We start from the raw sequence: 13930 nt of genomic DNA on the forward strand, positions 1-13930 counted from the left end.
ATGCGCCGGACCCTTCGTTGTTTGAAGCTCCGTCAGTGAATAATCTCCAAACATTTTCTTCATCATTGGCTCGCGGAGGATCTACCTCGCGCTGAGCCTCTTCAATTTTTCCTTCAGGGATTTCTGCGATGAAATCAGCTAAGACTTGTCCCTTTATTGCTGGACGGGGCTTATAGGCGATCGTGTGTTCTCCTAATTCCAGCGCCCATTTTGTCAGCCTTCCTGAGAGCGCGGGACGCCGCAAGACTTGCTGGATGTTGTAACCAGTCAGAACTTCAATGGGATGACCATTGAAATATCTATGAAGCTTGCGCGACGTGTGTGTTAGTGACAAAACTAACTTTTCCATGATGGAGTAGCGCGTCTCAGGATCTGTCAGCACCCGACTCACATAGTATATTGGCGTTTGGATTCCCTTGCGATCCACCAACAATACTGCGCCGATGGCGCGCTCTCCTGCTGATAGGTACAATGTCAAAGTTTCACCAGGAAGTGGAGCTGTGAGCGCGGGCAGATTTATCAAACATTCTTTTATCTCACTGAAAGCTTGCTCGGCCTCAGGAGTCCACTTGAATTGGCTTTTCTTTAGGCAATTTCTCAATGTGTTAACGAATGGGGTAGATTTGCTTGCATGGTTCGCTAGGAACCTGTTGATTGATACCAATCTCCCATTCAACTTTTGGACTTCTTTCATGGTGGATGGCGAGGGCATGTCAAGGATGGCCTCCACCTTCTCAGGGTTCACCTTGAAACCATCCTTGGTGACCATTACACCTAGAAAATTTCCCTCTTGTACGCCGAAAGTGCATTTGCTCGGATTGAGCTTCATGTTAACTTCCCTTAGGCGCCCAAGGGTTTCTTCGATGTCTTTGAGCATTTGTTTTTCCTCCCTACTTTTGATCACCAAATCATCCACGTAGACTTCTAGGTTTCTTCCAATTTGCTCGCTGAAAACGGCATCCATAAGTCTTTGGTAGGTGGCTCCCGCATTCTTCAAACCAAAGGGCATTTTTGTGTAACAAAAAACACCCTTGTCGGTTCTGAAGGCAGTCTTGTCCTCGTCTTGTGGTGCCATTTGAATCTGGTGATAGCCCTTGTAGGCATCCAGGAAACATTTGAGCTTGAATGGCGCCACGGAGTCCACCTTTGCGTCGATGTTTGGGAGGGGGTAACAATCTTTTGGGCATGCTTTGTTGAGGTCCTTGAAGTCAATGCACATCCTCCACGACCCGTTACTTTTCTTTACCATCACAGGATTGGCTACCCATGTCTGGTATCGTATCGGGCGGATGATGTTTGCGCGCAATAGATCCTCAACTTGCTCATTCATGGCCCTCGCCTTCTCATCCCCCATGACTCTCTTCTTTTGAGCAATTGGCTCTACAGACTTGAACGTGTTGAGAGAATGTTGCGCCAGGTCTCGCGGAACCCCAGTCATATCAGAGTGTTGCCACGCGAAGACCGACATAAATGCTGTGAGCAATCTTTTCATTCTCAACCTCGTGTCGTCTGATATCGTAGCGCCAATTGTGATTGTTTGCTCCGGGAATTTTGGGTTGAGAATCCATTCCTCTGGCGCGTTGTCTGCCATTGGAAGTTTCATTCTCCCTTCCCGTGGTGTACTTGTCACTGCACACAAATGATCTCGGTATACAAAAGTTACACCTGTTGGTGTTGGGAACCCCAACGCGCCGTGCGCTGGCGACGGTATGGCGTTGAATTGGGCAATCGTTCCCCTACCCAAGATCATATTGTGGCATGAAGTGGTGGGCAAGACCAAGAAGTTGATAATTTCGGCTCGCTTGTGTTTCTCATCCCCCATAGTTAGTTCAAATTGTATTTGACCTAGGGGATGAATGATTTCATTTGAAACACCAGAGATTGGTGCATTCACAATTTCAAGCCTTGCTTGGTCTGCTGGGTCTAACTTCCTGAAACATTGCTCATACATGATGTCTGATTCGCTGCCAGTGTCCACCAGGACTTTTGACACTTCATAATGAGTAATGTGTGTAGTGATGACAAGAGGACTGCTGATAGAAGGGCCTCCCCTGATTCTTGGGAAGATTACTTGTTGCTCGCGCCAATCTCCTTGGATTTGCGCGCTTCTCTTTCTTGATCTTTGCCCTTGCCTTCCTCCCTCGGCTACACAGATTCTTTTGAACTTTTTGCTGGCTGAGGCTCCTTCTGGTTGTTCATTTTCTGGTCTTGAGTTTTTCACCAGGTGAGCCAGCTTGCCTGATTTCACATCTTTTTCGATTGCATCCTTCAAGTGGTGGCATGCATCAGTGTTGTGTCCTGTGGACTTGTGAAACTCACAGTACTTGCCACTGTTTGATGGTCCCTTGTAGTGTAGTGGTTTGGGGCTTTTGAACTGGACATTCTCAGTGCTTAACACTTGTGAAGGCGTTTTAGTGAGGGGAGTCCATATTCTTGGCAGAGGTCTGTTAGGATCTCTGCCGCCTTCCCTCTTATCACCTTCTCCGCGATTACGAATGTCTTTTTGGGGCTGGGGTGAGCTTGGTTGCGCCTGCTTTTCTGCGGGAGAAAAACTGGTTGGTTGCAACATGGACCACACAGAGTTCTGTTTGCCCCTTCTTTCGTTGTTGCGCGGTGCCTCTGCTTGATGCCCTCTTTCTCTCGCTCTATCTTGGGCAATTTGTTTTTCATTTCTCGCGAAGACTCGCGATGCATCCATTAGCTTGGCCCAAGTGGTTGGCATGCCATCTCTGCTCACGAGAGCTCTGCGGAGTTGATCACTGCGCGCGCCTTGTATAAAGGCCACGCGCAAAAGTTGCTCAGTGATACCTCCAATTGCCAGAGACTCCTGATTGAAACGAGTTATGTAGTCTTCAATCGTTTCATCATTCCTGCGCACGCAGTGCATGATGTCATCAGGGTCGCGCGTGTGTCTGCGCTGCTGTACGAAGTGGGCTTGGAACTTTTCCAATAGTTCCTCAAACCCATCGATTTGCCCAGTCGGCAAGCTCTCGAACCAGACACGCGCCGCGCCCGTGAGGCAGCGAGCAAACATGTGACACCATGTTGGCATCGTCCAGCTTTCTAGGTTTCCAGTGTTGTAAAAACCTTGTAAGAAATCGTCTGGATCTGTTGTGCCGTCATATTTGCCCAAACCACTTGGCATCTTGGTTTTGTGCTGAATGGGGGCCTTCGCGATGCGCTCAGTGAATTTTGAATGTTTCACCAAGATGGCTGGCCTGTACGGTGTGGTTACGTCCACTTGCCCTCTCACTGGTGGGCTGTATCGTGTATACAGATCCAGGTCTGCTTTGGCTCCAGGCGCCATGTTCATGTGCGCGCGGAGCTGTGAGCCTCCTGCATGAGTATCTCGCGTCTTCCTCATGCTGTGCACTTCTTCATCACTAAACTCAGCGTGTTCAGTGTGAACAGAGTGACCATCTTCCGGCGCGCGCGCCCTTTTTGTTCCATGAACGGTTTGCTTGTCAAACGCTAGCCTTTGTGTTAAGTCGGCTAACTTTTTGTGTTTGACCAGCTCATTGTACTTGTCCATTAGACGTCGTTGCTCGTTTATGAGCCATTCTTTAGGGTCATTGGTTTCATCTTCTGGACCCATTGGTTCTTTTTGTTTCGCGCCGGTAAGATTTTGGAACGTGAGATCGTCTGGAGGAGTTTCAGTCTGGCTATGAGGAGTTGTGATGAAGGGATGGTTACTGGTGGTGCGCGCAGGATCACGCGGCACCCTCAGAAACTGTTGTCCCTCATTAACATCCTCACGCTCAATATCCTCCAGAACTTGATCGCTGTTACGAACACCAGAAACCATGGTGGAATTTTTTTTAGAGAACTGATGAGATTTTGTTGCCGTTGTAACAGGTGATGGCGCCAATGAAGAAACGTGGATCGACTCACTGGTAGACGATCAACTTTCCTCGGGTGTGATTATGCAATTTCACCGATGGTTCTCTGGAATCTGGATTCTTCCACCTACAAAATGAACAGCACCGTAAACTTACCCCTCAGAAAGGGACAGAGGGGTCCTCTTTGGGGTAACCCTCCGGTGTGAGAATAAGAGTTTGTAGGAGAAGATAATAATCTGAGAGTAAGGAATTGGAGTGTATTGCTTAATATAGCTTAATATTGCCTGAGATTGCTTAATAATGCGTGATACAGCGTAATAGGGCATACATCTCCTTGTGGAGTTGATGTGGTATTTATAGTGCTAGGGTTTCCAATGATTGGGCTCAGACCCAATTAGGGCCTTTTTGGCCTCCTCCTATTGCTTTGCGCCACGTGTCCTTGGGACACATGGTGCTTTTTCATTGATTATTCTCTGACCCAGGTATTTTACCTGACCCATGTGCAATCACTTGGTAGCACATGGGTTTTGCTGAGTTGTCCACCTTTCATTGGCAGCTGTCAACATCAGCATATTCTTATTCCTTAAAAGATACCTTCTGGAAGGTTGTCTGACGTGCACAATCAAGGTTGTCCTTATCCTGATTTGGATAAGGACGAGGTTGATTATGTGCATGTGTGATATGCGCCTATCCTGAGGATGCGCGAGGTCTTCTCTTTATTCTCACGCGCAGATGTTTCATGCGCAGATGTGATATGCACAAGCATGTGATATGCGCCACGCGCAGATGTGATATGCGTGAGCATATATGGTGCGTGAGCATGTGATACGCGTGAGCATATGTGATGCCTGAGCATATGTGATACCTGAGCATGTGATGCGTGAGCATATGTGATATGCGTGAGCATATGTGATATGCGCCATGCGCATAGGTTTTGGCTTTGTGCCTTCATAATATCTTGATTTCAAGCCTCTTGTCTATATCTTGTGGGTTGACCCGCCTCGCTCGGTGTTGAGGCGGGTACATACCTCTTCAAATACACTTTTATTAGATGTATGAGAATTATGGACTTTGGGTTTCAAGTTTATTGCATCATATTGACTAGCGAAGTGATATAACGCTGTAATATATATAGAGGACAATGTACCTTTGACGTGCCTTTAAAATCAAAGTGAGCGTAATGATATAGAGCTCCATCCATACACATTTGTGTAGAAAAGGACTTAATAAATATATTGATAAGTTGAGATACGACGGTTACACACTATGTAGAAGCTTGTATCATGGAGCTCTCATTACATAACGTAGATAATGGAGCCAAAAGAATCATGTGTTGGTTATGGAAGGGTATTTTATGTTAATTAATCCTAACATATAAGCGAAACATATGTTATATTGTGTAGCTTGTCTTTTACAGCTCGATCAATTAATATCAATCTCCAAGTTCAATGGCTCAATTGCGATGAAATAGTAACATGGGCGTGGAATCAGGATATATGAAATTTCAAAGGTTAATGTAGTATAGTGTATAGAGGAAAATGAGCGAAATATTGTTGGGGGAGCCAAAACCACAACCAAAGTTAAACGATGGAGGTTCAGCCGTCCAAAACTTTTCTATTGGGTTGAAACGACCACGAAACTTAAACCACATATTTACTCTATTAGTTATATAATCTTTGCCACTCGATCATGTTCAAATGTTTAATAATTTATACCTACATTGGTGAATGTGTGGAGTTATTTAATTATATGCTTATTGTTGTGAAAATATTTCGGGTTTATAACATTGTTCGGGGGAACAAGACGAGAACAAGAGAATTTGTCTAATATCAACTTTTCTTTGTCTTAGAGGGCACATGGACATGTGTTTTGAGAGTGATCCTGAACAATACGTATTGCCCTAATTGTTTAACGAGATTCTAATTATTTAAGAAAGCCATAGACAACCACATATTTTGTTTAACTCGTATTGTTGTCACTTTAATTAAAACCATTCTTAAAGTTAATTGTTTGATGTCAACATTTCTTCTTTTTAGCGATCATGAATAATCAACTTTTTTGTTTGCGAAATTATGATCGTTTTTGGAAGTAATTGATAGCACAAAAGCAACCACACTTTGATTAACTTGTTTTGTTGTCAAAATTTTAAAATTCTAGCCCAAATCATTGGAAAGGGGTTCATTTGGACTTTAAATATTAGACCATAGGTTATTTTTTAGGTAACACGTTATTTTCAAGTAGTCTAAACACACATACGTGGATATATGAAAAGAAAGTAGGGTTGTAGGGGTGTAAACGACTAAACGAGCCAAACCGGAGCCTTATTATAATACTCAAGCTCGGCTCGTTAGGCTTTTCTAAAGATCAAACTCAGCTTGATTCGAGCCTATGTTTTATGGCTCGATCTCGGCTTGTACACAGGAATTGAAAGTCCCAAAAGAGTTAAATTGAGAAGAACCTTTAACGAGCCAAAGTTCAGCTCGAGCTCATGTGTGACGCCTTAAACAAGCCAAAGCTCGGCTGGATATTTAATACATAAAAGTCCCAAAAGAGTTAAATTAAAACTTAAAAATACTTATGGGTCGGCGAGCAAAATCGATCTGCCTATACAAGGCTCGGGCTTGATAACTATACGAACTTTATTTGAGACTCGGGCTCGGCTCAAACCCGCTGACGACCCAAATCAGGTAATACAATAACCCCTTTCTCATAATTGGTTTGATCAGCATTGTTTACTCTTTGATCACTGGAATTGTGATTTTGAGTAATTGAGTCTCTAATTTCATTATGTTTGCATATGTGATCAACTAATTTGAAATTTATGCATACCAACTGCTTGATGAAATGACTGAACGAAAAAGAAAATATTTTTAATACAAAATTGCTTTATTTTTTTGGCTCTCATTGTACTGCTAGTCTGCTATGATGCTGCTATATTTTTTTAAGTAATATATAAAGAAAAATGAAGCTGTGTTTGCAGACTGGAATGACTTACTCATGTGTGTTTTTGAGAGTGTCGAGGCGGTTTTGAAGATTGTTACTGTTTTTTTTTTTCAAAATTCAAGGTTGTTGACATAAGGTTTTAAAGATTAGTATGCATATATTCATGATGCTTGATTGCTGTTAGCCTGTTAACTAAGAAAGTTTTAATCTTGACATTCTGCTAACATTATTAACTTCAGTTAATGCTTCACAGTTTCTGTTTAATTTTTCTGATGATTTTAGTCATTTATTTTTTTAAAGCGATCCGTTTTGACCCGAACCTAGTTTGGTCAGACCCGTTTTGACGGAACCTATTTTGATTAGAACCTGTTTTGACTCAGACCACATTGAACCAGTTAAAAATCGGCCCTTCGCCCGTTCTAACCAGAACCCGTTTTGAGCTTAACCTGTTCAGACATGTTATCCTACTCGACTATTTTGCCAGACCTATTTAAAACTAATTGTTTAACCCCTTCCAAACTGATTATCGGATAATGCACATTAACACCCCCTTATCAGTTAGCATTGAACTTTATCTCGTTGTTAACTTGTATTGTACTCTTGGTTGATGCGATAATGCTATTGAGTTATTGCCAAATTAACAATAAAGTCTAATATATTACATGGGGGGCTAACGTCCTTAAACTTGAGATGGTGATGGCTTTTAATCTATAGTTGACTTTAGATAAGAATGGCGCATGAGTTATTGATTATCAAGTAAGCAGACAAAGCAAGAACATACTAATTTTGACTTTGATATTATCTGTTGACGAATCTGGCTACCTTTTGTGTGGCTCATCTGTTATTCTACCAAGATTTATTGTTTTACGTGAATTGCGGTTGCATCATGACATCATGCATATTGTAACCTCAGAAAGACTACTCATTGCTTGTTACAGGTACCATTTCATACTCGACATGCTCCTGGAATCTCTTTGGAAACATAAACCGACCACCAAAATATTGCAGCAAGAAAACGATCACTGCTAACACCAAGCCTCCACAAACAATGACAATATCCCAAGAAAGTGAGTAGAAATCTGCTCTCGGATTTGCATAAAGATATAACCTGTCAAACTGATGACTTATATAATTTTGACCCCTGCAAAGATCATATGCATGAGGCAGTAATCGCACGAATGTGGTTCCTATATAAAACGAATGACTCAAAGCATTTCCTTTTGAATTCTGGAAAATATTGAGTATTAATTGTGGGAATAGGAACCCGTCAAGAGTTAATCCTGCATAAGACCTCAATAATCTCCAGATGGAGTGTTGACTTCGACTTGAAATAGTGAACTATTGTTGTTCCAGTTTGCTAGCAACATTGCTAACCCAGTAATAATATACGTAGGTAAACAGATGAAGAGTGTCTGTATCTCATGAATCCAATGATTCTTTTTGGCAATCCATGTTAACTGAAGAAGACGGGATTGCAAAATGAAAGCGACCATTGTCACTATCCTCACAATCACCTCATTCACTTCAAGCAATCCATTATTCCTAATTAGTACATTTTGCTGATTCCTAGTGTTAGAGAATATTGCCTCATAGTTTAGAACTAGAGGAACCATGTGCCCGAGAGTAAGAATCAGCATCATCAAAACCGAAATGGAATTAACCATTTCAGACGTCTTCTTCAAATGAAACAGTTGTCTTCCTATAAACACACACGTAAGCGTGTCTTAAATCAACACCATGATGATTTCTAAATCCATTCTCCATATTGATTCTCTTGCTTCAGTTTCCGTAAGCGTGCATGAAACAATATCGAGACTCTCGAAGTACAAAACATCGCTTTTTTCACGTAGGCTTTCAATATTTCCCTTTATTAAACTTTGCTTGCCTCGAGGGAGTTGGAATTTCACCAGTATCTCACAATCAAAAGAATAGTTTTTTATCAAGTTTCTACACCCAACCATACAAACTTGTCCCGTTTCATCATCATGAACCCCTTCTGCAGATATCTCCACTCTGTTATCATCAGTAGAGGAGAGATTTAGCGATGAAATCCCGCTTCTTGTAACAGAACTAATGTTCAACATAAAACTTATCTCAAAGCTTACGTTCACTGGACTGCTGTAGGTGGGGGTTGAAATATCTGCTGCTGGGGATACCGCCTCAATTGTGTAATCGTTGAACCCCCGATTTCCCACAAACATAGCGACTGCAAAACCAGTCGAAACCATGTTCTTATGTTTCACATACATGTCAAAGTTATGATACCCTGATTGATACTCGTCCCTTTGATACTTGTTTCCTACATGTTTGTTTTTCAGGCAAATCCGTCTTACTCTCTCCATTTGTGTATATTCATACTTCATCCCGTAATTCTCCCGGCTATGATCAAAGCTTTTAAAGTTAGCCATTTTGAACGACCCCAAATCATCTTTCAGATTGGTGCTCCAAATCTGACCCTCGGTGTTATGCGTTTTCATGATTGACCGAACCGGCGGGAACCACAAAGTCAGCCTAACCGAACAATCTCCAACACGGGCAGTACCCAGTGGATCACTTTGGTTCAAGATACGACACGCGACAATGCACATCTCATCTTTTATCCCATTCCATGTTCCTTCTCCAATTAATGATATGTCGGGTTGGAAAGATTTATCGTATCTAGTAAATCTTCTGTCTTGAAATTCGACTAGAACACGGATTTTATTATCTTCCCTAGAACACTGAATCCCGTACATTGACATGAAAGCAGGCACGTCACCACCATTATGATCTTGACCAAATAAAGAACAATTCTTGCAATTACTTGGATACTCCAACTTGTAAGTTGTGAATCTTTGCGTGAAAATCGAGCATGCGTCTAGAGATTTCACACTAATTACCGAATCTTGCACCGTTTTAGTTACATTACACTCTTCATTAGATACCAATGTCTATTTGTATTTGAACGTAGCCACTCGAGGGAATCCCAACATTGAAATCGGGTCAAAATAGTCAAAGTCATTAGGGGAAGCTAAACTCTCCAACGTTCCACTTACTAAACTATTATTCAAGTTTATGAACCGAGTGAATTTAAGCTTAAGAACAGCATTTAGTTTAAGTGGTTTACCTTCTTTTGTTGACCAACGAGCCGATCCAACCATACAAAGCTTACTTGTAGACACTGACCAGAACCCATCTAAATCAAACACCAACGTATGCGGATGCCCCCGTGAATAATTGGGCTTGATATTAGTGAAGGTGGAAGGGGGATCAGGATGATACACATATGATGAAAAGAAACTTAACCGGGCTTGGATTTTGTACGTGTCAACAACGTTTGTCCTGAATAGGTTACGGGTGGCTTTAAAGAGTATGGACCGTTGCGATTGGGGATCTTGATAAAAAATGTTTTGACCACCTGCGTAATGTCTCGTTACAGGCTCGAGAAACGGGAATCTAGTGAACATTTTACTAGTAGGAGTGGCTTCAGGAGCATAAGAGTTGCAGTGATCATAGTAGGAGATTGAAGAAAAGGCTTTTGAAGTAAAGACAGTGAAGAAGATGAGCAAGATATGGAACAAGAGTGAATGATTCATGGCTTCAATCAAAGATGAATGATGAGTTGACTTGTTTGATATTATCATGTGATATTTATAAATAATTTGAGTTTCATTGGTCAATGTATAACTTGCCACCTTCCAAGAAACTAAGATGATTCCTATGAAGTGGGATTGTAATAGTCATACAACTAATTAAACTTATTTGAATGAGTTGTATTAGTTATTTAATTTTATTAGAAAGTCTTGCAATGCTTTGATTATAATTAGTCAATCTATACTTGGATAGGAGATGTTTGACTATTTGCAATTGTTTTTCTAAATCTGTTTATTTACTTCATTTTTTAAGTACCGTTATCGAGACATAACAATGATATCTGACTAATAATTCCTTATTATATAGGATCACTAGATCAGATAAAAAATATAATTTAAGAATAATTGTAAAGATCTAGAGGAGTAAGTTCAAAACTTTAAATTAAAGAATAGTGAACACATGATGAAACACAAAGATTGTGTTGACTAACGCATCTTACGTCCGCTGCTTATTATTCGTGGTGTGTTTGTTTCTTTAACTTCTCACTAATCAGTCCCTTACCATCTTGGCGTCTTAACATACAAGTCATACGATATTTTGCGATACCAATTCATATATACAGATTATATTACCAAGATTCGTAGTAGAGGCGCAGATGCTGGTTAACCAGTTTTTTGGAATATCAGTTTCTAACTACAATTGGTTATTGGTCAAACGCTCAAAACCGGTTGACTGGATTTTGAGTGAAACATCCCTAACCTATGTAGCCTGCTTGGTTCGGTTATTAACTGTTAACCGATAATAACTTATTGAAACTAACCTCACAAGCACTAACCATATTAACCTATATTCGGTTAACCGGTTTCTAGTTTGGGTTAGGATTTTTAGGTGTAAGGCTCTAAATAATTCATAACCTGGTCCTTAATAACATCTATAAAAGAGAAGGCCCAAAACACCAATGATCCAGCCAAGAACAAAACGTGTGTGAAGCACGTGACATCCATCCATCCAGATCCACCCAAATTATCTAATCCTGTAACAGAAACCAAAACCAGCAGTCATCCACACACACTGCATTTTATATTCTTGTTCGTTTTAATTAATGGCTGGTGTGCTTGAAACTCTCGCAGTTCTCCGTACCTCCGGCTTTCCATTGTCTCCGATCGCCGGAACTCTGTCAATTTGTCGAAATCAAAAGGATCGGTGAGCTTGAGGTCTAAATCTACATTAGGTCGCCGTGGAACACGTATTGCTTGTCAGGCTCAAGAAGCCGTTCAAGGTTAGAATCGTAATAAATCGTTTTCACTGCAGGTTTCTGTTTAATTCGTGATGATTTTGACCTAATTTTATCCGGAGCTTTTTCCGTACGGTTTTGTAGATGATGATATTGAGCTTTTAGCAGAATATTATTAGTATTTGGTGAATTACTTAAGAAGGTGGATGCAAAACCTAATTTCAAAAGCTAAATTAATGTACATTTTAGTTATCAGAGGATTTTGCATGTGAACTAGAGTTGCAAATCATAGCTGATTAACCGACCCTAATCAGTTAGGGATTTCACATAGAAACCAGTTAACTGAACATAGGCTAATCTGGTTAATGTTGACAAGGTTAATATCAATAGGTTATTATTGGCTAACTTGATTTTACAAAGCGCGCTTTAACTGAAGCTCAAAGTGACACAAGGCCATGGCATAGTCGCTTTTGCTTAAACAAGGCGACGAAAGTCTGAAAACCGCAGCACAGGCGCGTTTTTTAAGGAAAAAAGTGCAACTGAGGGGTTATGTTTCTTCAGACACGGGTCTTTTTTATGCTTCAGAATGTTGTATCATGTAGGTAATTTATATACTAAATCCTATATAAAGCTTATTTATAGCTAAACGTTGGGAATGGGATTATGGGATGCTAATAACTAATGGATATGTAAAAAAGTTATATAAAAACCTGGCACCTTGCATACGAAAATCGGTGTGCTTTTGCGCGTTGTGTTTCGGTTTTAGACTCCGTTGCTTATGTGCGATTCTCGCTTTTTAACACCAATCCGGTTAATAATTGACCCAAACCAGTTACATAGGCTAGCAATTTTCTAATCAATAACCAGTTATGATCCGTAACTGGTTTTGACCGTTTGATTAATAATAGATTACAGTTAGTAACCAATATTCCAAAAACCAGTTAACCGGTATTTATGTGAACAATATATGATTTGTTAATTTATCATCTTATACATCACTATGAACTCTTTTTATCCATACACAATTTCTCATCTTCTAACTTTGCAATCTCCAAACTGGCAAATTGCAGTGCTTCCTGTGACTGATGCAACATGGCAATCACTTGTATTGGAGTCTAGTATCCCTGTGATGGTTGAATTCTGGGCCCCATGGTGCGGGCCATGTCGCATGATCCACCCTGTGATTGATGAACTTGCTAAGGAATACACAGGCAAACTTACTTGTTACAAGGTTAATACTGATGAGAGTCCTGCGATTGCAAGCCGATATGGTATCAAAAGCATCCCAACTGTCATTATATTCAAAGATGGAGAGAGGAAAGATGCAGTTATTGGTGCAGTTCCCAAATCAACCCTATCTACCTGCATTGAGAAGTTCTTTTAGAGGTATTATGTGTGTATATATAAATACACGTATTTAGTTTAATTATATCTCGCGTGCTGTCGACGTATTGATATCACCACAAGTACAGATACTTCAGGCTCTAATAATTTCTGTATTGTATCTACTCTCCAAATTTGAAATGTTCCATGTATATAGCCAAGAGTGGCCAATGTTTTACTGTTGGTATGTCAAACTGTTGGTTAATCTTGTTAATTTTATCTATATTTGATCAGTCTTAACTAGTTTTATACTCGTGTATTAGTCGGGTAAACATTTTATTGTTCATATAACTTGAAAGAAAAAGTCCACATAAAATGCATTGATGGTTGAATATCGGATTCGAAACATGGGCAGCTCGGTTCGTGAAACTGGCAGGTGATCTACTCCTTGATTACATTTATCTGTATTTGATCAATCTTGAATAATCTTGTTTAAAATTAATAACTATGTTTTTTTTGTGTATGTTAATTAAGTTGTTAAGTTGGCCTTGAAACGGTCTAGTGATAATTATGTTAAATGATAACATGATTGGCACATTGATTTTTAAATTTTATTCTATGGCCAAAAGATCTTTAATTTGTGATTTTTCACTAATTTTATAACTTTCTCTAGTACAAATACTTGCGGGGGCTATGTCAAGTTGTCGACTCCTTGTTCACTGGGGCTATTTGACATGTTAATTTGTTAGTATTTTGCTTATAGATGAAACATAATCACATGGTAATGTTAATATATGCACGTGCAAATAAACGAACTGGATAGCATCGGGGCCAATGATTAGCAGGTGAGATAGACATCACAACGTGGGTATGTAATCTAAAATACGAGTATCTGCCATTTGGTGATACGGGCCAAATTGCCAAAAATATTATAAGAATCAATTATTCATTTGACATCATTTATTAGGTCCATAAATCTCACAAAAGATTTGTTTCCTCTAAATTTATTAAAATTAAT

The 13930-nt window shown here is 40.2% G+C and overlaps 1 pseudogene across 1 annotated transcript; it reads left to right on the forward strand.

Moving 5' to 3' along the window:
* Positions 1 to 11437: 11437 nt before the first annotated feature.
* LOC143558768 (uncharacterized) lies at positions 11438 to 13166 on the forward strand (annotated as a pseudogene). The gene is made up of 2 exons (XR_013139801.1): positions 11438 to 11634; positions 12660 to 13166. The product of XR_013139801.1 is annotated as an uncharacterized LOC143558768 (transcript).
* Positions 13167 to 13930: the final 764 nt, after the last annotated feature.

The sequence above is a fragment of the Bidens hawaiensis genome, unplaced genomic scaffold (assembly GCF_021521415.1).
Source record: "Bidens hawaiensis isolate Kalapana, Puna unplaced genomic scaffold, B.hawaiensis_p1.1 tig00019655_1, whole genome shotgun sequence".
In the NCBI taxonomy this organism is placed as follows: Eukaryota; Viridiplantae; Streptophyta; class Magnoliopsida; order Asterales; family Asteraceae; genus Bidens; species Bidens hawaiensis.